Raw genomic sequence first — 27,207 nt, forward strand, 5'->3', positions numbered from 1 at the left:
TGCCCCTATACATATAAGCATACAGATGTACACATACAAAACACATATATATATGTGAAAAAGAAGAGCAAAGAGATAGATACAGAGAGAGGAGCAAGGGGAGAGACAGATACGGGGGTGGGGGATCCAGTGTCTTTAGGACATCTTGATGACTAGCAAAGATTTCCAGTAGATATTGCTTTCTGGCTCTGTCTAAGAATATTTAAATTTATTGAACAATCATTTTTTACAACATTAAAATAGATATTTTCAGAAGACAGACTCTATTTGGAATAATTCCTTTAAACCAATTGTATGCAACTGGAATCATTCTTGAAAAACGAAAAAAAAAACCTATTTTAAATTGCTTGTTCATTAAATATTTAAACAAGAGAGAAAAATGCTGACCAATAGCAATTAAAAAATCAGGATATATGCCCAATTTGGAGAAAGCTAAGGAATAAAAGACATGGTCACCTCAGGCTTCTAATGCAATAGTATTAGCATATCATCTCAATGCCTTCAATGTAAATACAGGCACCAAACTTTAAAATGTCATTTCTGTGCTGTTTATTTGAAATCCAAGAATTCTTTCTGTAGAAAGAATGTAATTCAGGCCAGCCACAAATATCCTTTTAACCTTTACACAGTCAAATTATTGTGAGGAACACCAGTACATCGAAAGTTACAAGAAGGCTTGGGGTTCCTTTACATAAGAGAAAAAATATCACCACATGTTCCCAGAGTACAACCCTGAAAAAGCATTTTGCCTATAATACCTTAACCCACTCTAATGCCCCAGAGAATAATTTTAGGTCTCCACCACCCTGATTTCTGTACCTCACTTCCTTGAAAGTCCTGTTTTCAGGCTACTGGACACTAGCTGGTAGGCTGGACTCTGCTTTTGTTTTGTTTTGTTTCGTTTTTTGACAGAGTCTGAATATGTAGATCAGGCTGGCCTCAAACTCATGTCCATCTGTCTGCCTCTGCCTCCCAAGGGCTGAGATTAGCGGTGTGGACCACCACGCCCAGCTTTGAACCCTGTTTTATCCACACCCCAAACTACACTTGCCTACAGATCATTCATTATTTTTCCTTCCCTTGCCAAAGTTACTCTTTCCCCCTCAGTGTTATTTATAAGTTAATAAAGAAATCAGGTTAAACAAGACATTAATCATTAAATGATTGGTAGATAAGTAAACTTCAGAAAGACGTGCATTCTAGGGAGAACGAGCATAATAGAAACAAGAGAACAGAAGACCAGGGTCCCGGGAAATAGCTCTGTAATCATACAGACCTGCACTACCACGATGCCAAGGATCTACGTAAGAAACGATGCCAAGGATCTACGTAAGAAACGATGCCAAGGATCTACGTAAGAAACGATGCCAAGGATCTACGTAAGAAACGATGCCAAGGATCTACGTAAGAAACGATGCCAAGGATCTACGTAAGAAACGATGCCAAGGATCTACGTAAGAAACGATGCCAAGGATCTACGTAAGAAACGATGCCAAGGATCTACGTAAGAAACGATGCCAAGGATCTACGTAAGAAACGATGCCAAGGATCTACGTAAGAAACGGGCTAGTGGGAGCAGCGCCTGAAGGAACCGAGAACAGCAGCTCTTCCGGTAAAACAGGGGGAGAGAGAAGGACAAACAAGAGGGATAGAGGATGCAGGGATGTGGGGTCATCCCTGGGCAGGTTAGTCAGAACAAAGGGGTTACGGGAGCACACCTCGGAAACCTACTATCTGTTAGCCCAACTGGAAAAACTTAAAGGGACTTTGAGGGCAGATGCCCCACCAGGTTAAACAATACTGGTCCTAAAAGCAATGGATTACTAAACAAAAACCTCAGAGCCAGGGGAGGGACATCTCCCTAGGAGTCGTTCCTCAGGGAGCCCCAGAAGCACCCCCTCCCCCCAAAACAGCACAAGCGCTTGCTATTGCTCATGGTTGCTCACAAGAACTAGTTGATAAGACGCTATCACGGAAGTCTGCGCATCCTTTGGATGCAAGATACGGAGAACTCAAGCTGCAATTGGGCTGGAGTTTCCTCCCTGCTGATGAGCTTCGTGGAGCTGGAGGGCGCTGAGCAGAGCGCATCCAGCTGCCAACTCCACGAACTACGAACTGGATGAATACCAGCTTGCCAGGCCAGTTGTGTTCATTGGCACAAGAGCGGCGTGGCTGTTAGTGGGGCAACCCATCACTTCCCCGATTGGATCTGAGTCTGCTCCACTAGAGATGATTCACCGAGTACTGTAAACCCGGTACAAAAGAAAGAGGAAGGGAGGGAGAGCACAGCCTATGACCAGGAGGTGGGGGGTCCTAAGTCCCCTAAGTAGGGACCTGCTACTGCTGCTTAGCTAAAGTGAAGGAGCTCAAACCACCTCCCTCTTCTCCATGACTACACTCACAAACAAAAGTTTCACTCAACCAAAGTCAGAGAAACCTCTCTTTGCTGGTAACTGGAGTAAACGCAGACACCCATGGTGCACTGGGAGCTGAGCATAAAGGATGGTTGAGGAATGAGCCTTAAACAAGATCTCCGTACCGCCTCCTCAAGACTTGGGGAACACTGGGGTGGGAGTACAGAGGAACTGGAAGAGAAACTGGCTGTAAAATGCAGTTTACTGCTGGGTGGTGGTGGTACACACCTTTAACCCCAGCACCCAAGAGGCAGAGGCAGGCAGATGTCTGAGTTCAAGGCCAGCCTGGTTTATAGAGTGAGTTCCAGGACAGCCAAGGTCACACAGAGAACCCATGTCTTGAAAAACAAACAAAGCAAGAAGAAGATCAGTCTAGCAAGCAGCACTCGGCAGTAGCAATCATAAACCCACAGCCGCTGTGTCCATTGCTGCTGGGACCACACAAACCACCTAACATAGCTCTGGGTGGAAAAGGGGGCCAACAGGGCCTAACATCAAAGTACATCATATACATGCAACAAACTGTCAAAGGACAAAGTTTATTAATAAGAAAAGCCTTGCTGGAGAGATGGCTCAGTGGTTAAGGGCACTGACTACTCTTCCAGAGGTCCTGAGTTCAAATCCCAGCAACCACATGGTGGCTCACAACCATCTGTAAATGAGATCTGATACCCTCTTCCTGTGGCCAAAGACAGCTACATTGTGTTCATATGTAGTAAATAAATAAATCTTAAAAAAAAAAAAAAAAAAAAACGGGCTGGAGAGATGGCTCAGCGGTTAAGAGCACTGACTGCTCTTCCAGAGGTCCTGAGTTCAAATCCCAGTAACCACATGGTGGCTTACAACCACCTGTAATGAGATTGGATGTCCTCTTCTGGAGTGTCTGAAGACAGCTACAGTGTACTGATATATAATAAATAAATCTTTAAAAAAAAAAAAAAGAAAGAAAAGCCTTGTTCTTTAACCTTCATAAACATGTTCCCGTCAGTGCTTGTTGCCTTTACAGACAGGAACATGCACATATACCTGCATACACACACACACACACACACACACACACACACACACACACACACACACACACACACAGAAAGAGAGAGAGAGAGAGAGAGAGAGAGAGAGAGAGAGAGAGAGAGAGAGAGAATAACAAGTCAAAGAAACATGCACTCTTCTTTTCCTTTCTTTTCTTTGTTTTCAAGACAGGGTTTGTCTTGGTAGTCCTGGCTGTCCTGAAACTCACTCTGTAGACCATGCTGGCCTCGAACTCGGAGATCCCCCCCCCCCTGCTTCTCAAATGATGGGATTAAAGGTGTGCATGCACCACGACACCTGGTATGAAACATGCGCATCTTAAAAGTAATTTTGTATTAATGCAAATGAAGTCTTAATTGTTATGAATTCATGTAGTGTAATAAACTAAAAGTATCTTATGAAGTCGTGAGATTGGATATATTTCCCCCAAATTTCTTTATTTTTATAACCTCGGTATTCTAATTTCTTTTCTGTTGTGATAAACTCCATGACCAAAGTATCTTAGGGGAGAAAGGGGTTTATTTCAGATCACAGGTCACAATCCATCACTGAGGATAGTCATGGCAAAAATTCAAGCAGAGCAGGAACTTGTAGCAGAAACTATGAAGGAGTCTGCTTGCTGCCTCTCTCACAAGCTCACACTTACCTAGCTTTCCTACACAGTGCAAGACCATCTGCGTAAGGAATGGTGCTGCCCAAAGTGGGCTGAACCCATCCTTCCACATCAATTACCAATCGAGACAACCCTCCACAGGCAGATTTACAGGCCATTCTGACCTGGGAAATCCCTTACTTTTTTTCTTTTAGTATTTCAGACAGGCTCTCATATAGCCTAGGTTGGCCTTAAACTCACCATATAGTTGACGCTGGCCTTGAATTGATCCTTCTGTCTCAGGGTCCTAAAGGTTAGGAGCATTGACCAGACCTTCACTTTCAATAATAATTCCACGGATAAAATTTCTTTACTTCATTACGGTTCCTTGAAAGGGTCATATTCTCTGTCCCCAAGAAAAATCGCAGTGTTTTACCTTTTAAAAGTAGTTTATTCTTAAAACTGTCTGCCATGGTTTGGATGAGAATGGCCCACATAGGCTCACAGGTTTGAATGTTTGGTCCCCACTTGGTGGAATGGTTTGGGAAGTTTTAGGAGATGTGGCCAAGTTGGAAGAGGCATGTTACTGGGACGGGTGCTGAGGTTGCAGAAGCCCAGACTGTTCCAGTCAGCTCTCTCTGCCTCCAGAGTTGTTGAAACTTGTCAACTCCCAGCTCCTGCTCCACCACCATGCCTGCCTGCCTGCCTGCTGCCCGCCTGCCCGCCTGCCACCATGCTTCCCAATGTAGTGGTCTAACTGACCCTCAGAACTGTAAGTAAGCCTCCAACTAGATGCTTCCTTTTTAAGTTGCTTTGGTCACATTCTCTTAGAGCAATAGAAAAATAAGACACTGTCTTAGGTTTAGAACACACTTCCGGGGGAACCTTTTCTCTAAGCAGGGCCAAGTTTAGTATCAGCCAAAAGGTGATACTAACCCAAGAGGCACCTTTCTTCCCACACTAAAGTAGCCTTTGACATTTATGTTTTCTGTAAAGTTTCCTGGGCTGTTCATAGTGGTCATCGCTTTCAGCATGCCCTGGTCACTGTCTGGACTGGGGACGTCTCTAGCTGTGGCTATACCTTCATGTTCATGAGGCAGTGGGGAGCCTATATAGTTACAGGTCAGTTTCTGCATCAGCTCCATTTGCCACTTACTTCTTTTTTTTTTTTTTTTTTTTTGTTTATTTGTTTTTTTTTGTTTTGTTTTGTTTTTGTAGAACCGGAGCTGGCTTCACACTCAGTATTTGGCTGAGGGAACCTTGAACTCTTGATCCTCATGAGTCCAAATTTGGGGATTGCTAGAGCAAGTCACCACACCCATCATCATGCCCAGCTTCTATGACTAACAAATCATTTCTACTTTCTGTGTTTGTGGCTAGAGGCAATTGTGTGTGTATGTTCTCATATGTGCAAAAGTGTATGTATGTATATGTATGTGTACACACACACACACACACACACACACACACACACACACGCTTGTAAGAATACAAGAGGTATGGGACACTTCCCTTATCTTTTCCAGTATGAACCGCACTCACTTAAATAAGAGGATGTGTCTAAAAGCACTATGAATAACTACACAGGACTGCAATTGTGAGCCCAGCTGAGCAGCTGCTGTGCCCAGTTCTCTGCAGACTCCTGTCCCTTAGTCACCTCGTAAGCAAGGGGGTAAGGGTGTCAGTCCAGGCTTACAGGTGAGGAAGCATCTGTCCAGGCCCTAGCTTCCTAAGGGCCCAAGGGCACAAAGGTGAACCCTCCAGGTCACCCTTTCCTGTGGAGACTAACTGGTAGGTAGCCCAGCTCTGTCTAACTCCACTGCCCATCTCACCCCTCCCTGCATGGCCCCCTCTTCTCTGCCTCACCCTTGCCTGTCTCGCTTACTTTATATGTCCTCAGTCCACTTATATAAAGTTCCAAATCTAATCCACTACATTATATATCATTTTACTTGGTTTTTGATACTGTATTGTATCAGTTGACTCTTTCTTATTTGGTCTCCTTTTCTTAACGAGGCCTGGAGTTTTCTATGTAGCTCAAGTCGGCCTTGAATCTGTGATCTGACCCGACTGATTGCACATAGTCTTAAAATCCGCTACACATGTCTCCGTGTGCTCTGGATGACTGAACTTCTCCAGCTGTGTACCACCTCCTGCAATGGTCTCAGCACAGTCCCCAGTGAATACTTAAAGTAAGGAAAATGTCAGGAATCCAGGTGGGGGCTTGAATCTTGAGAAGTACACGAAACAGATGAGCCCCATGTGAACAGCTTTAGTTAATGTTTCCTGTTGGTCAGTTATAGTATAAACAAGCGCCATCATTTAAAAATCGCCCATAAAGCCCAGCACTGCTGGTGCATGCCTTTAACCCCAGTTCCTGGGAGGCAGAGGCAGGAAAATCTCTGAGTTAGAGGCTAGCCTGGTCTACAGAGCAAGTTCCATGACAGCCCAGGCTACACACAGGGAAACCCTGTCTCAAAAAAGGGGGGTTGGGGGGCAAGCTTGGTCACACATCCCTTTAATTCCAGTACTCAGAAGGAGATGCATTCGGATCTCTGTGAGTTTTCAAGGTTAGCCTGGTCTACAAAGCAAGTTCAGGATAGCCAGGACTCTGTTTCACAGAGAAACCCTGTTTCGAAAAACAAAAACAAAAACAAAAACAAAAAAAACCAAAAAACCAAAAACAAAAAACGAAAGTAAAGATGGTTTTTAATTTATTTTTTGAATTGGGATCTTGTGCTATAAAAATGGTATTATTAGTAAACTTTGCTGTTAATTATGTATGTGTGTATATGTGTGTGTGTGTAACTGTAATTCTTTGAGGGGTTCCTATGCCCATTTTAGCCGCAGGCCCTGTGTTCCTCGTAGTTTAAGTCTCACTCTGACTCGCTGTCCTCGTGTAGTCTCATAACTGCTCTCTTATTGTGGCCTCGTGGCAAATCCCTTGGTGACCTGTTCATCTCCATTCTTCCCCGACCCTTTGCTTCATGGATGCGTCTCTCTTCCTTCCTCGTGGTTGGTCCTTATCATCCTCTGGCCTCCAACTCGCAGAGATCTGCCTGCCTCTGCCTCCTGATTGAGAGGCTTTAAGGCGTGTGCACTACCCCAGGCTCAGAGCCAGGCACCCCATCCCCTCTATGCGCATTTGAAAGATAACACAAATGAGGTCAGTCTTGCAGCTCAAGGGCGTGAATAACCGGTCGTCTAATACATAGACTGTTAGAGGATGGTCCGTTCCGCCCGTTCCGTCCATTCTGAAGCCACAGAGAGAATCCAGGTGTTTTCTCCCCCTTTACACCTCTGCCACCGCAGGAAACATCAATGGAGATGATACAAACTGAACACACCCTCTTCCCGGTGGCAGTGAGTAATTCTACAGAAGCAACCTTGTGAAGGTCACCTTCCGCCTCCGCTGTCGGGGTGAAAGCAGAGAGGGAGTGTGAGGAGGAACCAGTTCATCTTGTCTGGCTTTTCCTCTTCTCAGAAAGCAAAACAAAACAAAGCCCCGACCTTTTTGTTGTTTGTTTGTGGGTGTGTGACAGAGTTTCCTCCTGTAGCCCAGGCTTGGCCTCAATCCCGGAATCCTCCAGTCTTAGCCTCCACAGTGCTGCTATTGCAGGCTTGTACACCACGCCCGTCTTTGAAGAAAAGAAAATCTAGGTTATTATGTTTAGTTGCTTTTTCCCTTCCTTGCAACCTCCTACCTGCTCCCCTCCCCCTCCACCCTGCCTTCTGACACAGTCCTGCTGGCCCAGGCTAGCCTGGGACTCACTTCGTAGCTGAAGATTATCCTGAACTCTTGATCCTCGTTCCTGACCCCACCCTGACCTGCCCCTCAGTGGTGGGCATGAACCACCATTTCCAACATTCCCCTCCTGCTTGTCAGCTGTGGAGTTTCCCCTCGTTAGTGCATGGCATTTTGTTTTATACCGCAACTTTCAATTTTTTGATTGTGGAGGGTAATTGTTGCCTCATAATCTGGTCACGCCAAGAGTATCTTTAATGTCCCATTCCTTAGACACACTCAGGCACATCTGGACTAGATAAGTTAGGACGCATCCTCAGCAGAATGATGCGTGCGGAAGGCAATCACTTAGCGTTTGTAACATTCCTTTACATCACACGGATCCAGTTTCCACAACAGATTTTTCTTTTTCGGGGTAGCTCAAACAATTTCTCCTCTTCCTTTGTAACTAAACCAAGGTGGGGGGGACACCTGCTACAGGTAGCAGGTGGCAGCACTGCATCATTCGGTTTTGAGCATTTGCACAGAACATATAAAAAACTTCATTTGTATCGATGTTTACAACATTCAATATGGTTAAAGGTTATTATACAATGTGAACAAATGCAATCATTTCCTTCTCTTCTTTCTTTCTTTCTTTCTTTCTTTCTTTCTTTCTTTCTTTCTTTCTTTCTTTTTTTTTTGGATTTTTTCCAGACAGGTTTTCTCTGTGTAGCCTTGGCTGTCCTGGAACTTGTTCTGTAGACCAGGCTGGCCTCCAACTCAGAGCTCCACCTGCCTCCTGAGTGCTTGCAGTGTGCCACCATTCCTGGCATTTCTTAAACGATCTGTCAGGCTTGGTGTGGAACTGCAAAGTGAACAGAACCTATCCTGGGTGAGTTTCCCTGGCGATGTGCGAACCAGTGTCTATTTATCCCACATAGGGCACTGATGGCGGGTCAAAGTAACAAGACATCCCAAGCCCACCCCATGAGTTGATGGGCTTTCTGATAAAGGCTTGGGGTCACTTGCGGTCTGAATCACTGAAGAGCCTCCCCCAGCATGGTGGCTCACTCATGAAAGCTCACCTTGTAGGCACTTCCTCTGAAGAGCCTCCTCTTCCAAGCAGTTGTTTTTTTGTTTGTTTGTTTGTTTGTTTTTGTTTTTTTTAACAGATGGAAGGGACAGTGACTTTATTCTTTCACCTATGGATTACATAGCAAAATCTTTCAAACACTATAAAATTACAATGTGATTACATTCTAGTTTTCTTCCAGTGAATGTTCCAAGCAGTTGTTGACTGATCCCATGACTTTCTGAGCAGTCCATCTTTGTTAAACATTTCCTTAGCTTTATGTGTTCTATGAGTCTTCCTCTTTCTTCTAGGAGGGATTGATTCGATTCAGATGAGATCACTACCCAGCAACTTATAAATGAATAGCTAAAATAATTAGGTAATGTGTTAGGAGGTCGTGTCTGAGGTAGAGGGATAAGAGAAACTCCTCTTTAGATTAGGGAGTCTGGCTAGAGGAATTGGCCTTTCAGCAGGGTTTTGAAGGAAATACAATGTATTTTTCTCTTGGCCTAAATAGAGAAAGGGAAGTCTAGGAGAAGAAACATCTGGAGAGCAGTGCTTGGAAGATAGGAAACAGACAGACTGGCTTACACAGAAAATCTAAAGCTAGAATATTGATGAGACAAGAGAAGAGGTGCAAGGTCAGCCTGCCCAGGACTTCCTCAGGTAGGAGCTGAGGACATTTACAATAGAGAAGCAACATGAAATTAAGACAAGTCTTTCTGGTTGTCATGACAATGAGGCACAACGGAGCAAGACAGAGGAAGTCCAATTAAAAGTCTGGATCTGAAACGAAAGCAGTTGTAACAAGAATGGAAAGAAAAGGACAGGTTTGAGAATGGTTTGGCAGCTCGAATCGGTATGGCTTGGTGACAGATTGTGCTGGGAGGCGAGAGAGGGAGGAACTAGCGACTTCCAAATCAGTGGCTTTGGAACATGGGGATCTTTTATTAAATCTTTCTCTAAACCACTATACATTATTCATTGAGATTAAAGATGCGCTCGAGTTGTGAGCCATCTTTAGTTTCCGACTGAGGGAATCCCTAGATTAGAAACCAACCCTCCCACACTCCCATGCTGCCTTCCCACCGGAAGCTGTGGGATGTGGCCGGGGGAAGGGGTGCACATATATCGAAAACAGCCTTTTGTCCTAGAAAAAAGAAACGGGAATGCCAGAAGATACAATTAAACACATGTTGGACACTTTGTACAGGGCGTCCCCTTCTAGGACTTTTGTCACGACAGTGGCAGAGTGTGCTTGCTCTGCCTTCATTTCATGGAGCTAAGAAGTGGGTTTCCCATAGAGAAAAACAGGTAAACATTTGACAGTTACAGGGTAATCGGAAAGTTGTGCTCTAAAATCAAGATGATGTTAGCAAGGTCGTGTCTTGGCTCTTTCTCCTGGATACAAATAATGTCAGAGGACTAAGCACGTTCTGAGACTAGGCACTCTGAAGCACGGCATAAGGCTCCACGTTTGTGTCCTCTATGTCGCTTTCCTAAATCCTCTCAGGCCTCGTGGTTGGGAATTGACATGCTAGCATCCGGAGAGCCAACACTGGCTCGTTTGTTTGTGCCTCATGGTTTGGGCCATGCCATCTGTTGCCCTGGTATCTTGTCTCTCACAGAGACATTGGGAAAGAATATCAACATCATCTTTGAATGGAGCTCAAGCCCCACCTGATGGAAGTTCTTAATAGAATTTGGCTTTTGACACAGAACCAAACCCGATGGTTCTCAAACCCTCACACATTAGAAATATCTGGAGACTTTGAAGACAGACCGCTGTGCTCAACACTCAGAACTTAACAATTTAGTAGAGCTAAGGTAGAGAGCAAGAGTTGGCATTTCTGACAAGTGCTGGTTAAAAATCGGGTCCCCTAATTTGGGGAACACTGATATGACCAGAAAGGAGACTAACGGAAAGGGAGAAAACATTCCACAGACAACATACAGCTTGGGGTGTGGCTCAGGAGAAGAACTCCTACTGTAGCATGTGCAGGGCCCTAGGTTTGTTCCCCAGGAAGCTAAAACAGTGGGCCAGGGAGATGGTTAAGTAGTTAGCAGTGAAGTTCAGTGGCTAGCACCCTGACAACCACTGCAACTATTGGGGAGGTTCGAGAGCTCCTGTACTCAGGTACCCACACACAGACACAGGCATAAAACAAGAAGCAGACAAACATACTCCCCCAACCCCTAAGGTCCCCCTTGCTGATTTTGAGAGGCTAAACTGCACACAACGGAAAATTAGAAATGAACCTTTGGTTTTCTAAACGATGGAAATGCAAGATGGTGTCTCCTAACCCACCAATTCATAATTTTGGCAAGCAAGAGATCTTTGTACTGTACCAGGTAACACAAATCTTGCTAAAATGCTTAAATAGTAATTCCTGAAAGAGTCATTGTTCTAGCCTGAGAGTTTCAGTCACAGAGCTCAAATCCAGGGACATCACCAGAAACCACCAAATCCTTGACTGGAGGACAGTGAGGGGAGGGGAAGGGAAGAAATGCATGGAGGAGGGTGTTTACTGAATCTTGGGAAAGAGGTGCTGTGAAAATGGGTCTGTCTGCAAGACTTAAAGTGCTTCCCCCAAAACAAAATAGAATTGGGATGCTAAATCAGGGAGGGAGTGTGGAAAGGATACTTCTCTGTCTTATGCTTTCCTGCCTTCTGATCTCTACCTGGAGCCCAACTAAAAGTCCAGAGTTGAGGGAACCCCCACTGTGAATCTTCAAGGTAGCCCCTGGCAGAGAAGGGCTTCTGGTGAAGCTGAAGGAGCAATGGAGTAGCCAAACTTTCTTTTCCACTCTTCAGAGAAGACATCTGAGTTAGTGTAGGTAAAATTATCAGAATACTAAACTTTAGTTACAAATGTCACTACTATGATGAACCTTGGTTTACAGATAAGGAAACTCTAAGGCTCATAGACTTTAGAACCAAACACAGCACCCCCATCCCTCAGCCAACAGTAGCAGATTCCCCCACACTCAAATCTAGACATTCAGATTCTGATTGTGTAAAAAATTCAGCAAGTTTCTTACTGTACCAGACACGCTTAAGATAGGGCGGTGAGTGCATGCTTAACTTATTACAGAGGAGAGCGTTGTTACTCTTGGTAACAAAAAGTAATGACACTTCTTGGGGGAGAAGAGAGAGAGAGACAGAGAGAGAGAGAGAGAGAGAGAGAGAGAGAGAGGCACATGCCACATGTATTTGGGTGCCTATAAATGTCAGAAGAAGACTTCAGATCCTGTGGCACCGGAGTTACAGGCAGGGGTTTGCCACCCAATGTGAATGCTGGAAACCAAGCTCTTAGATGAGCGGCATATTATAATGTATTATAATGCAAAGAAGTTTAGGCTGACAGGAACCGGATGTAGATCTCTCCTGAGAGACACACCCAGAATACAGCAAATACATAGGCGAATGCCAGCAGCAAACCACTGAACTGAGAACGGACCCCCATTGAAGAAATCAGAGAAAGGACTGGAAGAGCTGGAAGGGGCTCGAGACCCCATATGAACAACAATGCCAAGCAACCAGAGCTTCCAGGGACTAAGCCACTACCCAAAGACTATACATGGACTGACCCTGGGCTCCAACCTCATAGGTAGCAATGAATAGCTTAGTAAGAGCACCAGTTGAAGGGGAAGCCCTTGGTCCTGCCAAGACTGAACCACCAGTGAATGTGATTGTTGGGGAGAGGGCAGTAATGGGGGGAGGATGGGGAGGGGAAGCCCATATAGAAGGGGAGGGGGAGGGGTTAGGGGGATGTTGGCCCGGAAACCAGGAAGGGGAATAACAATCGAAATGTAAATAAGAAATACTCAAGTTAATAAAGATAAAAAAATTACCTCCTGAGTTCAGATAGCGCTGCATATTCATAGATATATATTCATTCCTGGGTGTGGGGCCACCCATCATCGGCAGCCTAAGGACCACACTCCTAGACCCTCCCCTTTGCAGCCATCAACTGTCAATAGGAACTGCTGAGCTAGGGGCAGGAGCTCGTGTGAGCCTCCCCCATTCATGCTAGAATGTTGACCGGCTTGATTCTGTGTGAGTCTGGTGCAGGCAAGACTGTCTGTCCTCTCTGGCCTGTAGTTTTACAGTAATTCTTTTTTTTTTTTCTTTTCTTTTCTCTTCTTTTCTTTTCTTTTCTTTTTTTTTTTTTTTTCCGGAGCTGGGGACTGAACCCAGGGCCTTGTGCTTGCTAGGCAAGCGCTCTACCACTGAGCTAAATCCCCAACCCCTACAGTCATTCTTATGTAGTGCTCCCTGCGCCTTTGGAGGAGGGGTGTCAGAGAGATCCCATTTATGGATGCTGACTGCGTTCTAATTAGTCTTAACTGCCTTTATCACACAGTGATGCTTGTCTAATGAGACCCAATAACTCTACTAGTCTATAGTTATGGAGGTACAATTTAGAAGGTAGTTCGATTCTACATCCATTTAGAAAATAATAATAGTAAGTTCACCCCTATGGCCAAAGAGCTCCCAGCCATGGGTTTTTGGACAGACTTTCAGTATCGGGTAAGTTTTCTCCTGGGGAACAGCTTTAAATCCAAACACAAAGTGGTTGGTTACCCCCATAATAGTCATGGCATAAGTGCACCCAAGGCCATTTCTGGTCAGAACGGTTGTTACTGTTGCTTAAAGGCTCTATACACAGGTTGGAAAGACTGTTAATGACGCCTGCCCGCCTCAGTCTGCATGACATCTTCCAGTAGGGTGCAGGCAGGCTAGCAGCGGAAAGCTTCCAGATCAACAGCTTGATTCCTCCAAGACCTGTGTGTCACCAGGGGCTGTGGTGTCACCACAGTGGATTCGGACCATAAAGCTCTCCTAAGCAGCTGCCATTTCAAGTTTTATAATCATTTTAGGGGCGAGAGATGCAACTCAGTTAGTTCTGTGTAGCATGCACACAAGCCCAGGTTGTAATTTCAGCAGCCCATACACTGAACGCAGTGGCATGCATGTGTAGGCCAGTGCTCAGGGGTGAGCACAGAGGGGTCAGGAGTTCAAGGTCATCTTCTGATACAAAGTTAGAGATTAGCTTAGGCTACACAAGAGACCTGTCTTAAAACAAAAAGCAATAGCAAACCAGAAACTGAAAATAATTTTAGGTGCAATTGTTGAAGAATTTATTAATCCTGTTTACTGCCGTGAAACAAAATAAGGGGTTATTTATTGAAAATTTAATTACACGGAATAAGATGCTTTGTAAAAGATTTTTTTTAACATGTACGATGTTTTTGCCTTTGTGTATGTGTGTGCACCATGTGCGTGCCCAGTGCTCACAAAATGCCATCCCATCCTCTAGAACTGAAGTTACGAGCCACCACAAGAATGCTGGGAATCAAAGACCCTGGGTCCTCTACAAGTGCTCCTAACCTCAGCTGTCTCTCCAGCCCCGAGTTCATTTTTTTAATAAACTAGTATATAGAATAATCTCATTCCTTTTCACACCAATGGGTCATTTTATACCATTCTAGTTTTGCCTCTCCCCACCGTCCTCTCTGTGTCCCGCACCTTCCTGACAAACAGCCTCCCTTCACTGGCACAGGGCCCACTGCCTTCCCACCTTTCAGACCTTTTCCCTCCTCTCCTGATCTCCTCCTTAGTTTCATTACTCTCTCTCTTCCTCCCATCCCCCTCTCTCTGAGAAAAAGAGAGAGAGAGAGAGAGAGAGAGAGAGCGCACACGTGTGTGTGTGTGTGTGTGTGTGTGTGTGTGTGTGTGTGTGTGTGTCGCAAACCTAGGTTCCTCATATGAGAGAAAGCGTAAAGTGTTTGCCTTTCTGTGCCTGGCTTATTGCTTTAACGTGACAACATGACAATTTCCAGTTCCTTCCATTTTCCTGAAGATGCCATGTTTTTGCTGTGTAGCTAAATAAGATTTTGCTGTGTGTATCATATTTTCTTTTGTACTTTATGTGCTTATTTATGATTTATTTATTTATTTTGCGTTTGTATGGCATCTAGATGGATTACATTTTATAGGTCTTGAACTCACTACTTACGCAAAGACTGTCTTGAATTCCTCCCCTTCTTTACCTAACGGGACGTCAGGACTGGTGACCTGTGTCCAGTCAACTCTCCTCCTCCCTCTCCCACGTTTTAAGCCACGAGACAGCCATTTGCCCAAGGTCTTTGTAGTTTAGATACTTAGGGTTTTGGGTCTAAAAAGATGTAGAGGCAGCACATGCACAACTCCAGTCAGCAGAGAAATAAACAAGAACTGCTTTTCCTGTGGGCTGGTTGCCACTTTGTCGCACTATCTGTCAGCTTTTCTCTGCTGATGGGAACACTTCCCAGACAAGGCCACTCTAACCAATGGCTGACGGGCTCCTTGTAAATGTAAGTTCCTCTTGGCAGGCGGAGTTGTGGAGCTGTCATTGAGAAAGTCTGCGAGGCAATACCACGAGAGAGACGGTTCCACAATGCAAGCTAACCATATGGGGGTGGGCGTTGCATTCTCTGTAATTAGACAAAGTGTAGAAAGCATAGGTCAGCTCATAAATACTGCTTCGTTACAATAAAGGCTGAGCTGCATGAAGTTGCCAATATTTGATGAATAAAAATGGCAGTGTCATGCAGTTTGTCTTAATAATCCTGATTTTAGCTCAATACCCAGAAGCGATCTCTCATTCGTAGGCCCTTTCAAGGTAAACGTATTGTATCTGTCCCCTCTGCACGGGACCATCACTCCTGGTGTTTTCTCTCTTGTTTGGGGACTTTGGGCAAACTGGAACATCAGAGAAGCTGGTGGCTAGTAAGAATTCCAGTGTGAGGTCCGGAGGACAGTTCCGAGGTAAAACTGGGCCTAGAATGCTTGAGGCTTGTGATGCCCAGAGCTACAGACAGAGTTCAACTGTGTAAAGTGCCAGGTCAAGTGCCCAGCTCACAGTTGGAGTTCAGAACTGAGCAGGAAGGCATCACCACGATGGTGACGAGTGTCAGTCATCTTCATGCCAATGTCAAACGGTGACCGTCTTTTGGTTGCACATTCTGCTATCTGCATTATCTCACTGACAGAAACTTTTTCCTAAAAGCAGTCCCAGTACCAGTGGCTAACGTGTAAAATCATATTGCAAGGACTTAAAAGATGGCCTTCAGGCAGGTAAAATGGCTCAGTGGGAAGAGTGCTTCGAACATCAGCCTGACGGCCTGAGTTGGATCCTGAAACCCATGTGAACAAAGCAGTTTCTGGGGCATGGGTTGGTAGCTCAGCACTCCTAAAGGGAGGCAGATGAAAACAAGCATCCAGAAGCTCTTGGGCCAACTACTCTGGAGTAAGAAGTGCCCGCTGAAATGAGGTCTGTTAGGCTGTCTACACAGTCCAGCCTAGTCTACATCCATGAGTTCCAAGCCAGCCAAGGCTACATAGTTAGCTGAGAAGCTGACAGGCCGAGGGGGAAGTGACTTTCCACGAATGTATACAAACGGCACATGGCAAATGTCATGGTGGTGGTTCTTTTGAGAGCAAGATTGGGAAGTGATTTCTTACGCACAGACGTCTGTCTTGTGGTGAGTGTGAGGAACTGACGTGCAATTAGAAGGAAACCTGGGTATTTATAAATACAGGGTTCTGAGGAGCGATGCTCATTTTATACTTAGGGCGTTTCACTGAAAGTCTCACTTTTAGCTGTACTCGGACACTTACAAGCCGACAAGTCCATTAAAACTCTGCAAGTCACTTCTCTTTGAAGCCACGATCTCTGCTCTTAAAGCCAGAGAGCAGTGCAGCTGGTGGTGGGCAGATGAGGGGCGGGTCTGCCGTGACACAGCTGCACTGGGGCCACAGGTGGCCTCTGGCTTCCGTAGACTTTCTAACAGAACTCTAGCTTTTGAAAAGCTCCTTTGCAGTAACCACATCTACAGAACACACCCCAAAAAGCCTAGAAGTTTTGTCGTCAGAGCTTAGGCAGTTCTGTGATTTCCTCTGTGGTTCGTAAGTGAATCGCACGTGCAGCCTCGTGATGCAGACTTCATTCCGTAGGCCTGTGGCTGGACACCTGCTGCTTTGCGTACTTGATGGATGAATTGATTTTTGTATGTTGGGTTTTTGAGACAAGGTCTTGTGTAGCCCAAGCAGGCCTTGAACTTGCTACACAGTCAAGGAGTACTTAGGACTCCTCCCAATCATCCCTCCTCCACCTCCAAAGGGCTGGGATTTCAGGCAGATGTCCAGGGCACCTGGCCTAGAGGTTTCATTTTTAAAATAGTCCTAGAATACCCAGGCTGGAGGACAGGGTCTTGAACTTTCTAATATAGCACTCTACCTCAGAGATACAACCTTGAGTAGCTTTGAAACTAGACATTTCCACTTTAACGAGCTATTAGCACATCCCAGTCAATGAAGTCAACTCTAAATTTATCTTTTTCTTGAGCACTCATAAACCGTTGCTTTTGTTCGGTCATTGCCTGACCACAAGTTATGTGACGTTCTCTCCTTCCTTCCGTAGTCTTGTCACAGTCACAGCGGAGCCTGATGCAACCACTTCTCTATGCCCAGACTGCCCTTCCTTCTCCTTTGATTGCTAGGCTCCCACTCACTGCTTGCTCCCAACTCCTCTGCGCTGTAAGGGGACAGCAGGAGGACGGACCTGCTAATGGGAGGGTTCTGTCAAACGGCCCTACAGCGTGTGACCTGGAACTCCAGAAAAGTCCTACTTTCCTGTCATTCCTATGCTTTTCTTTTAAGGGCAAGCCTGTGCCCAGCAAACACTTAACTGAGTGAGAGTCTCCCCAGCGCTGCGTTTCTCGACTCCCATCTCCTGTAGATTAGCCGCTATGAATTGTTTCTTTAGCATCACACGAGCTAACTAGGCTATAAGCCTCCCGGCTAACAGCTTCACAACACAGCTGATGTTTCTCAGGTTCAGGAGGAGATGGATTTCCATGGAGATACTCTTTGCTCGTTTCTGCACTTCTGAGCTTGTTTAATGGTTATCATCATTTAAACAAAGAAACCCAGAGAATTAAACAAAGAAAAACTCAAATTAAATAAATAAATGTGGATATACTAGTGCACAACTGCATATGGGAGGTGAAAGCTAGGGAATCAGGAGTTCGACACCATCCTCAGCTCCACAGACAGTGTGAGGTCAGCCTGTGCTTCATACGTCTCTATCTCAAACCCAAACAGAAAACACAAGTATTTTATCGTCAACTGAAGAGCATCCACTGGGGCTCTGCTCCCACTGCATGATCCACAACCACAGGTAACATTTCTGTGTGTCACTTCTTACACCAAACTCCTTGTTCATCTCTGTCCCCAGCATTTAATACAGAGTGTGGTACCATAAAGACACTCAATCAAAAGGAGCCGTGGTTTAGACCTGGATGTTTATTCTATGGACAGGGTGTGGGAATGAGGGTCAGTGTTCTGCATCTTTTGGTTGGAGTGCAAGTGATTGAACCCGAACTTCACGCATGCTGACATATATATATATATATATATATATATATATATATATATATATATATATATATATATATATATCATACACGCAAACGCACATGCCCACACACACATTAAATAGGCAAAAGTCTAGAGAAGAGTAGGAAAAGAATAAGAAGAAAAGTGGAGCAAGGAAGGAAGAGAGAGGAAGAAGAGGAGGAAAATGGGGGAAGGAGGAGGAGGAGGAGAGTGAAGAGGAGGAGGGGGAGGAGAGGGAGGAGGAGGAGGAGGGGGAGAAGTCATAGAGGTGGCAGGTCTAAGACAGGATCCGGAACCACCCAGACTTTGTGTCTCTTCCCACACATATGCCACAAAGTAACTCTTGGTAAAAGTAAAGCTTACAAGGCGTACAAAAGTGGAGATGATGCAGCAGATGGGCTTCCCCAGCTCAGCTGTGGCTTGTATTTCAGGTACCCAATCCGATTTTACATTTTATTTTTATTTCTTAGCTCGTTCTCCAGGCAGGAATCTCTCCCTGTAGCCCCGCCCCCTCCCACTAGGTCTCAAAGTTGCAGTTTCCTCCTCCCACTCTGAAGTCTAGGGAGCCTTGACTCATTTCTGAGCTTTCGTTTCAGTTTCCAGTCTCCAAACCCCTAGGCAGCTGCAACTGCATTCGGATACCATGAAACATTCCTCTAGGTCACAAAGACCCTTGTGGCTGACCCCAGGCCTGCCCACCTGGGGAGCAGGGTAGAGGTCATCTGAGAAGGGGCCACTGGGACCCTCCAGGACCACTGTGTCTTTTCCACTTCCTTCAAGCCCTGTGGCCTCATCACTTCCCTTCCTTCTGGCCTGACGTCTAAACGCTCACACACTGTTCCATGAGATCCTAGTGTAACCCTGGAAACTCAAGTTTCTGAGATCCAACAAATTGGAAGCATCCTCAGCCTCTAAAACGTCACAGTTTGGCGATATTACTATAATCAACTAGGTAAGTGGTGTGGGCTATGTTTCCCCTACGTTATCACTGAACCAACAGCAACAAATGGTTGGGACTGGAGAGATGGTCCAGTGGCCCATGTACTACTCTTTCAAAGGACTTGAGTTTGTTCCCAGCGTCTACACTGGTCCACTCATGACCTTGTGCAGCTCCAACTCCAGCTCCAGAGAGAGGGTGAAGGAGAGAGACAGACAGAGACAGAGACAGAGACAGAGACAGAGACAGAGAACGACTAGAACAAATGAATGGGATCCATCTTGGGCACACGCTGAAAGAAAACAAGCCACATCAAAAGACATCAGAAGAGGGGAGCATAGGTCTCCGTGTGCCTGGTGAACAGGAAGAAGCCTGCCTTACCAGACTCTCAGCCTGTGTTAGTGAGGGCAGAGAGAGAAGACAAGCAGGTAGGGCTGTAGTCTGGCCTTGAGGATGCTGGGATGCTGAAGATGACTCCAGAACGGAAGCTGTCACCACAGTCCATCCATGAGAAGGTGAGGGTGGGAAGGCAGGGTAGCCAAGACCCCCAGTCCCAGGACTATTCTTGGTTTTGTGCCATCATACCCAAAGGGGGTATGGAAAAATCAAGAAATTGTTGTTAAGTCATTATTAAGATATTATTATCTATTATTGTGGTTCTTATATTTTTGGAGACTTGGCAAACTCTGTGGGAAAGTTCAATTGAAATGTCAAAGTCTGGTCATAAGAGGCCAACTTCAGCCATTTTATCTTCCTCTACACTGGCCTTCCCGCACTGACTGCCAGGACTGAGTCCGAACATCTCATTATACTCAGTGTCTCTTCATTGCTCCCTGCGTCACCCGAACTTCTCTCCGTTGGCTTTAGTGAGCTTTTTATTTTCTTTTTTTGAGTTCTGCTTTTTGTTTTAATTGAATATTCTATCTATCACGAGGAGCCACACAGGGAAACCCTGTCCCTGTGGACCGCTCTCATGGTGCAGCCCTTCCTCTGTAGTTTCCCTGGTTCTAGCATCTTTACAGATTTTTTTTTAAGCTGATTATTTTTCCCAAGACAAGTCTCACTATGTAGCTCTGGCTGTCCAAGAACTCATTATGTAGGCCAAGCTGGCCTCAAACTCAGAGTTCTGCTTGGCTGTTTCCCAGGTGCTGGGATTAAAGGCATGCACCATTATGCCCAGCTATGAAAAAATTTACCTAATTGTAGATTCACATATATTTTTATTTTTTAATTAAAAAATATGCGTGTGTGTGTGTGTGTGTGTGTGTGTGTGTGTGTGTGTGTGTCCAAGGAGACAGCTTACAGGAGTCAGTTCTCACCTTTCACCGTGTAGATGCAGGTACTGAAATTAGATCTGATGAGGTTTGGCAGCAAGTATCTTCATCGCCTTAGCCTTGACACACGCGCACAAACACATTCGGGGATGCCCAAACCAAATAAATAGAAGTAGAAAAGAAGTGTATTCTAAACATTAAAAAAGAAGAATATATACCAGTGGATCAGCTGTGATCGCGCATGCCTATAATTCTGCTATGTGGAATGCCACGGCAGGGGGATCACTGACAGTTTAGGCCACTTAGGCTCCAGAGTGTAACCCTGTCCTAAAACAATAGCAACAAGAACACACACACACACACACACACACACACACACACACACACGTGTATATACATACACAAATTATACATATACATATACACACATATACATACATGTACACACGCACTCACATATACATATATATATGCATATACATATACACACACATATACATATACATATACATATATACATATACATGTACACATACACACACATATATATACATATACATATACATATACACACATACACACACATATATACATATTATACATATACATATACAAACATATACACACATACACAGATATACATATATATACATATACACATACACACATATATGCACATATGCATACATACATACATACACACACACACACACACACACACACGGTCAAAGTACACACTCTTTGATTGACTATATTTAGCAATGTTCCTAAAAATTTATTCAAGGTGTGTGTTTTGGGGGGACAGACAGACAGAGACAGAGAGACTCTCTTCAGTGCCTCATGGTATTCTATGTTGCACTTACACTGCAGTTTTCCCACTGGCCACCTGTGGGAGGACATCTGCAGGACACCGGGCCGAGCTCTTGAGACTCCTGGGAATATTCAGGTAGAGGTTTTTGCATGAACATAAATTTGCGGCTCTCCGGGATAAATGCCAAATGAGAGAAAGTGTTGGTTTCTCTGGTAGTTTTGTGTTTAAGAGTTTTTTGGGATTTTTTGTTTGTTTGTTTGTTTGTTTTTAGAAACTGACAACCTTTATTAGAGAGTGACTGACCCATTTTACACACCCATCAATCAATGTGCTGGAGATCGGGATTTTGGCCATCCTTCTCGTCTACAGTTGAGTCTGTTTTATCTTTTACTTCGACATCCTGATAGCTGAGTGGTGTTGCATGTGGGTTTAATTTGCATTTCCCCATGGTCAACAAACATCTGTGTGGTTGCCTCTGTGCATGCTGCAAGAACATGTCCTTCACTCATAATTGGATTGTCTCTTGCTGTTGCACTGAGCGTCCTTTAGTTATCTGAGATTCAGTTCTTGTCAGAAGGGTTTTTTTTCGATAGCTGCTTCTGGTCTGTAATCTGAATGTCCATCCCCACCAATGAAGGATTCTGCAGAAAACAGTTCCATTTTCACTCTTAACTTGTGTATTTTATTAATTTTTCCTTTTAGAGATGTGGTTTCTGAATCCAAAAATTTTCTACTGTGCTACACACACACACACACACACAAGTGCCCCCACACACATAGATACACAGAGGTACACATACATACACACACACACACACACACACACACACACACACAGAAAGAGAGGCACACACACAGAGGCACATACTCACAGATACACACAGAGGCACACATACACACATGCACTCACACTCATAGACACACAGAGGCACACACACACACACACACACACACACACACACACACACACACACACACACCCCTTTCAACTCCATAGTTCCGAGGCAGTGCTATAAAGCCCAGGCAAGTTCTTCACACAGATAGTCTCAGCCATTCAGGAGACAGAGACATGAGGAGCACTTGAGCCAAAGGATTTGAGGTTTGTCTGGGTAACATACTGAAACACTGTCCTAAATTATAAAATAATAAAATAAATAACATTAAAATAAGACGAATGTGGAGGCTCACATCTTTAATCCCAGCAGAGGCAGGGGTAAATGAATCTTTGTGAGTTCGAGACCAGTTTGGTCTACATAGAGAGTTCCAGGACAGCCAGGGCTACATAATAAAGACATTGTCTCAATAAATACTATCCCTTTAAGTGAAGCATTCTACTCTAGAGAAGATGCAAGGGACTGAGAAAGCATGTGGGCAGACAGACAATTAAATCTACATGGTAAGAAGGACCCCGGACACTGGACCTTTTGTGTACTTTTGTGTATGTTTTGTTGCTGATAAGAACACCATGGGCAGAATAGATTTCTAGACGTATAGTTCTAGAGCAGTGGTTTTCAACCTTCCTACGGCTGTAATCCTTCAGTACCTCACGTGGCGGTGACCCCCTACCATAAAAGTATTTTCACTGCTACTTCATAACTGCAATTTTGCTACTGTTATGAATTGTAATGTAAATAATTTGTGTTTTCTGATGTTCTTAGGTGACCCCTGTGAAACAGTGGTTTGACCTCCAAAGGGGTTGAGACCCACAGATTGAGACCTACTGAAGTAAAAGTCCACAATGGTGAAAGAAACATGGCAGCCCGTGGCCAGGTGAGGAAGGTGAGAGAGCATATCTTTAGCCACATACACAGCCAGTTCTAGAGGAAGAACTGGAAGACAGAAAAGGCTATGAACTCCCAAAGCCTGTCCCTTGTGACACACTTCCTCCAGCAAGGCCGCATGTCCTAAAAGTTCTATAACCTCCCCCAAACAATGCCACCAGCTGAGAGCAAACATGCGGGGACATGTCTAATTCCAACCACCACACCTAGTGTGCTCCTGAGGGACACATGGGAAGTCACAGAGGGCTCTTCCGAGGATGTGATGCTCGTGCTGAGCGTGTGTGGGGAGGAGCACAGAGGACAGACCGAGCCACAGTTGGACAGGAGCGAGGATTCTAAGTCACACCTGCAAACGGATAACTGTAGGTGGCCATGATGAACAGGGGCGGTGAGACATCTCAGAGTGTCTTAGTTGGAGTTTCTATTGCTATGAAAAAAACCCCACAAAACAAAACAAAAACAAAAACAAACAAACAAATAAACTATGACCAAAAGCAACTTCAGGAGGAAAGAGTTCATTTGGCTTAACAATCCTGCAGAAAGTCAGGACAGGAACTGAAGCAGGGCAGGAACCTGGAGGCAGGGGCTGAAGCAGAGGCCACGGAGGGGTGCTGCTTACTCGTCTGCTTCCTCTGGCTTGCTCAGACTGTTTTCTTATAAGCAAAAATTATTTCAAACAAAAATCAAAGGGAGGGAGGGGGAGAGGGAGAGGGAGAGGGAGAGGGAGAGGGAGAGGGAGAGGGAGAGGGAGAGGGAGAGGGAGAGGGAGAGAGTACTTAATTGGATATTTCAAACTATTGAGGTTGGAGGAGTGTGAGTGTCCTCAGGACAAAGAACCGACAAATGTCTGCATTGACGAATGTGTCATTCACTCTAATCTGATTCTTGTGTGTTGCTGGGATGCACTGTAACGTCACCTGACACTTACAGAAATGCACAATTAGTGCATTCAATAATAAGTAAGGCATGGTGGTACACACCTTTAATCCTAGCAGTGGGTATGAAGAGGCAGGCAGATCTCTGTGAATTACTGCTAGCGGGACTAACACCCTGAATCCCAGGCAGCCAGGGCTATATAGTGAGACCCTGTCTCAAAAAAAAATTGTATATATAGCAAAAATTAAAATTAAATATATTTATATTGATATACACACATTAAAATAAATACATATAAATAAATGAAAATACATACAAGTTAAAAAGAGGGAGAAGTCAGCCAGGCAGAGATGTGCAGAGAGAAGAATGGATACCATGCAGCCCTGTAGATCTGCAGGGTCGGCTCTGGATTATGTAGGTCTGTGTGTCAAGATATAGATGGAGATTTAAAAGACCAGGGAGCAGTGAGACCAGAGCTGTATCTGCGTGCGAGTGTCTTTCTACACACGTCTGTGCTTGCCTAGAGGCCAGGGGGAGACATGGGAAGCAGTGCTGCTTTGCTCGCTGCCTTGTTACTTGAGAACTGACTGTGTTTCCAGCCAAGCAGGGTTCCCAGTGACCATCAGAGGTTCTCTTGTCTCTGTCCCCGCCAACACAGGGGTTACAGACTGACAGGGCAGGGGCAGAACCCCCACCACATTGTCCCAGCGCCACAAAGGCACAGGACATGGTAACATGGAGCCTCCTCTCTCTGGCCTTCATGGGATCTATGCAGTACCCACCACAGGACATGGGACATAGGTCAGCTGATGCTTGGCTTCCACAGAAAGAGGAGCTCCCCCTGGCCTCTCTGAAGCCTGGAGTCACTGTGGCAAGCCTACAGCTCACTGGGAGCTGGCAGCTGCTTCAAGTCAGTGGGCACAGAGCCAGGAGGAAGAGGGCTGTTCTTTTTGGCAAGGAATATGCTGTATGTCTCAAAGCCTACGAGGCAGGCTTGCAAACAGCAGCTGGACTTAGAAAAAAAAAAACTTACTTCACATTTATTAATTTATTTGGAGTGCATGTCTGGTGGGAAGAGGGTATACACACACGCCCCAGAGTGCCCTATGGATATCAGGAGACCCCTTTCAGGAGCTGTTTTATATCCTTCTACTGTTTGAGTCCTAGGGATGACAGTCATTAATCTTGGTGGCTGGCACCTGTCCTTACTGACTCACCCCATTAGCTCTAGCAACTGGACTTTCGAATAGTTCTGTGCAGCTAGGAAAAACAGAACATACTAGAATCCAAAATGGCCTCTGTTGTTGGAGTGGTGGGTTGTACTTAAATACATTCGAATCAAACAAGAGTAAATCATTCAAAATAAGAACTGCAAGTTGCAACAACAAGGCAAACAGGCAAACCCTTTCAACACAGTTCAGATAGACAGGATGCGGGCAAGCCAGAGGTATACAGAGATACACCTAGGTGAGTGAGTGTTCCCACAGGAGTCAGCCATGTCTGATGAGGGCCTGCCTAAGGAAGGCAATATGGGCTCACACTACGTTAATATCATCCCAGTGTTCTGGTGTAGGGTGGTGACGCTTTTATCCAACTCCCTATTGATAGAAGTGGAATCTCTAAGTTAAGTGTGTGGCTATAATTTACTGAATGTTTTATAAATATCAGTTGATAGGTTGTTTCCCATGCTCTAACTCCATACAAGCAGGCTTGTGTTACATCTTGCTGGCCCCTCACATTTACACGTAAAATCTTGTTACCTGAAGTTGGGTCCACACACAATAGTCCAGGGGCTGGCATTGGTCTATCTGATCAAACTCATAGCTGAGAATGGGACCCCTGAAGGTGAGCTATTGCAAACTGGATCCCTGGGCTGGAAAAATAGCTCGGATAACAAAGTGCTTGCCACATGAACATGAGAACTGGGGATTTGAGCCCTAGAACCCACATTAAAAAGCTGGACATGATGGCGCATACTTAGCATTCCAGTGTTGGGAGGAGGGGCAGGTGGATAGGCAGGGCTAGCCAGTCTTTGCAAGATTCAAGCCAGTGGAAGACCCTTTCTCTAAAACTAAGGTGAAAAGTGCCCGTGGACTGACACCCAAGGTTGACTTCTGGTCTGGGTATAGACCGGGGCACATATACCTGCAAACACACATGTATTTACATATACGTGGACATGCACAAGGATATAGACCGGGGCACATATACCTGCAAACACACATGCATTTACATATACATGAACATGCACAAGGGTATAGACCGGGGCATGTATACCTGCAAACACACATGCATTTACATATACATGAACATGCACAATCTACAAACACACAGAAAGGCTGGCAGGCAGGGCAGAAGGAAGGGGGGAGGGCGGAAGGGAGGAGGAGAGAATTGGATCCCTGATGATTATAGGGAGCTGAGTCAGAGAATCTTGAAAACCTAGCACACAAGGAACTTATGGAAGAATAAAAACCTTTTTTATGAAGCCTTTGAAGTCCCAGAGAAAGGATGAAGACTCTCTAGCATAGCTCCAAGGTAGGATGGAATCAGGGAGTCAAGGTGGCTCTACAAAAGCTTAGTGCTCTGTATAAAATGACAGGACTGCTGGACAGAACGACCCAGCAGATATGGCCATTTGCCACTGAGCTTGGCATTCGGGGGTTGATCCCTCAAACCAGCATGTGGGAAAGAACCTAATCCTATAAGCTGTCCTCCTCTGACACACGGGGCATTCACATATACATAAACACACGTATTTTTAATACCAGAGATTCCGACAATGAAAGTGACTGCCTTTTGAGACACTGGGTCCTATACAGCAGGGGCTCCAGTAGGGAATACCGGCCACTTATGGACCTTCAGTGCAGAAGCAGGTGTGGGCCTTGGGCTGGGGAGACAGCTTGGTGAATGAAGAGCTTAAAACAGATCTTCAGAACTCACATGAAGAATCTAGGCATGGTGGCTCATTCTTACAACCCCAGCGGGGTTTATCTTCTGGTTCTCTCTCTACACACTGGAGTGTGTGTGTGTGTGTGTGTGTGTGTGTGTGTGTGTGTGTGTGTGTGTGTGTGTGTATGCGAGAGAGAGAGAGCATGTGTGTGTGCACGCGCGTGCATTCATGTGTGTGTGTGTGTGTGCGAGAGAGAGAGAGAGCATGTGAGGTGAGTGTGCAAGTGTGCATGCTGTGAGGACTCATGTGTTGAAGGTTGAAACCAGGTCCTGTGTACGTTAGGTAAGTGCTCTACC

The sequence above is a fragment of the Rattus norvegicus genome, chromosome 2 (genome assembly GCF_036323735.1).
Source record: "Rattus norvegicus strain BN/NHsdMcwi chromosome 2, GRCr8, whole genome shotgun sequence".
NCBI lineage: Eukaryota > Metazoa > Chordata > Mammalia > Rodentia > Muridae > Rattus > Rattus norvegicus.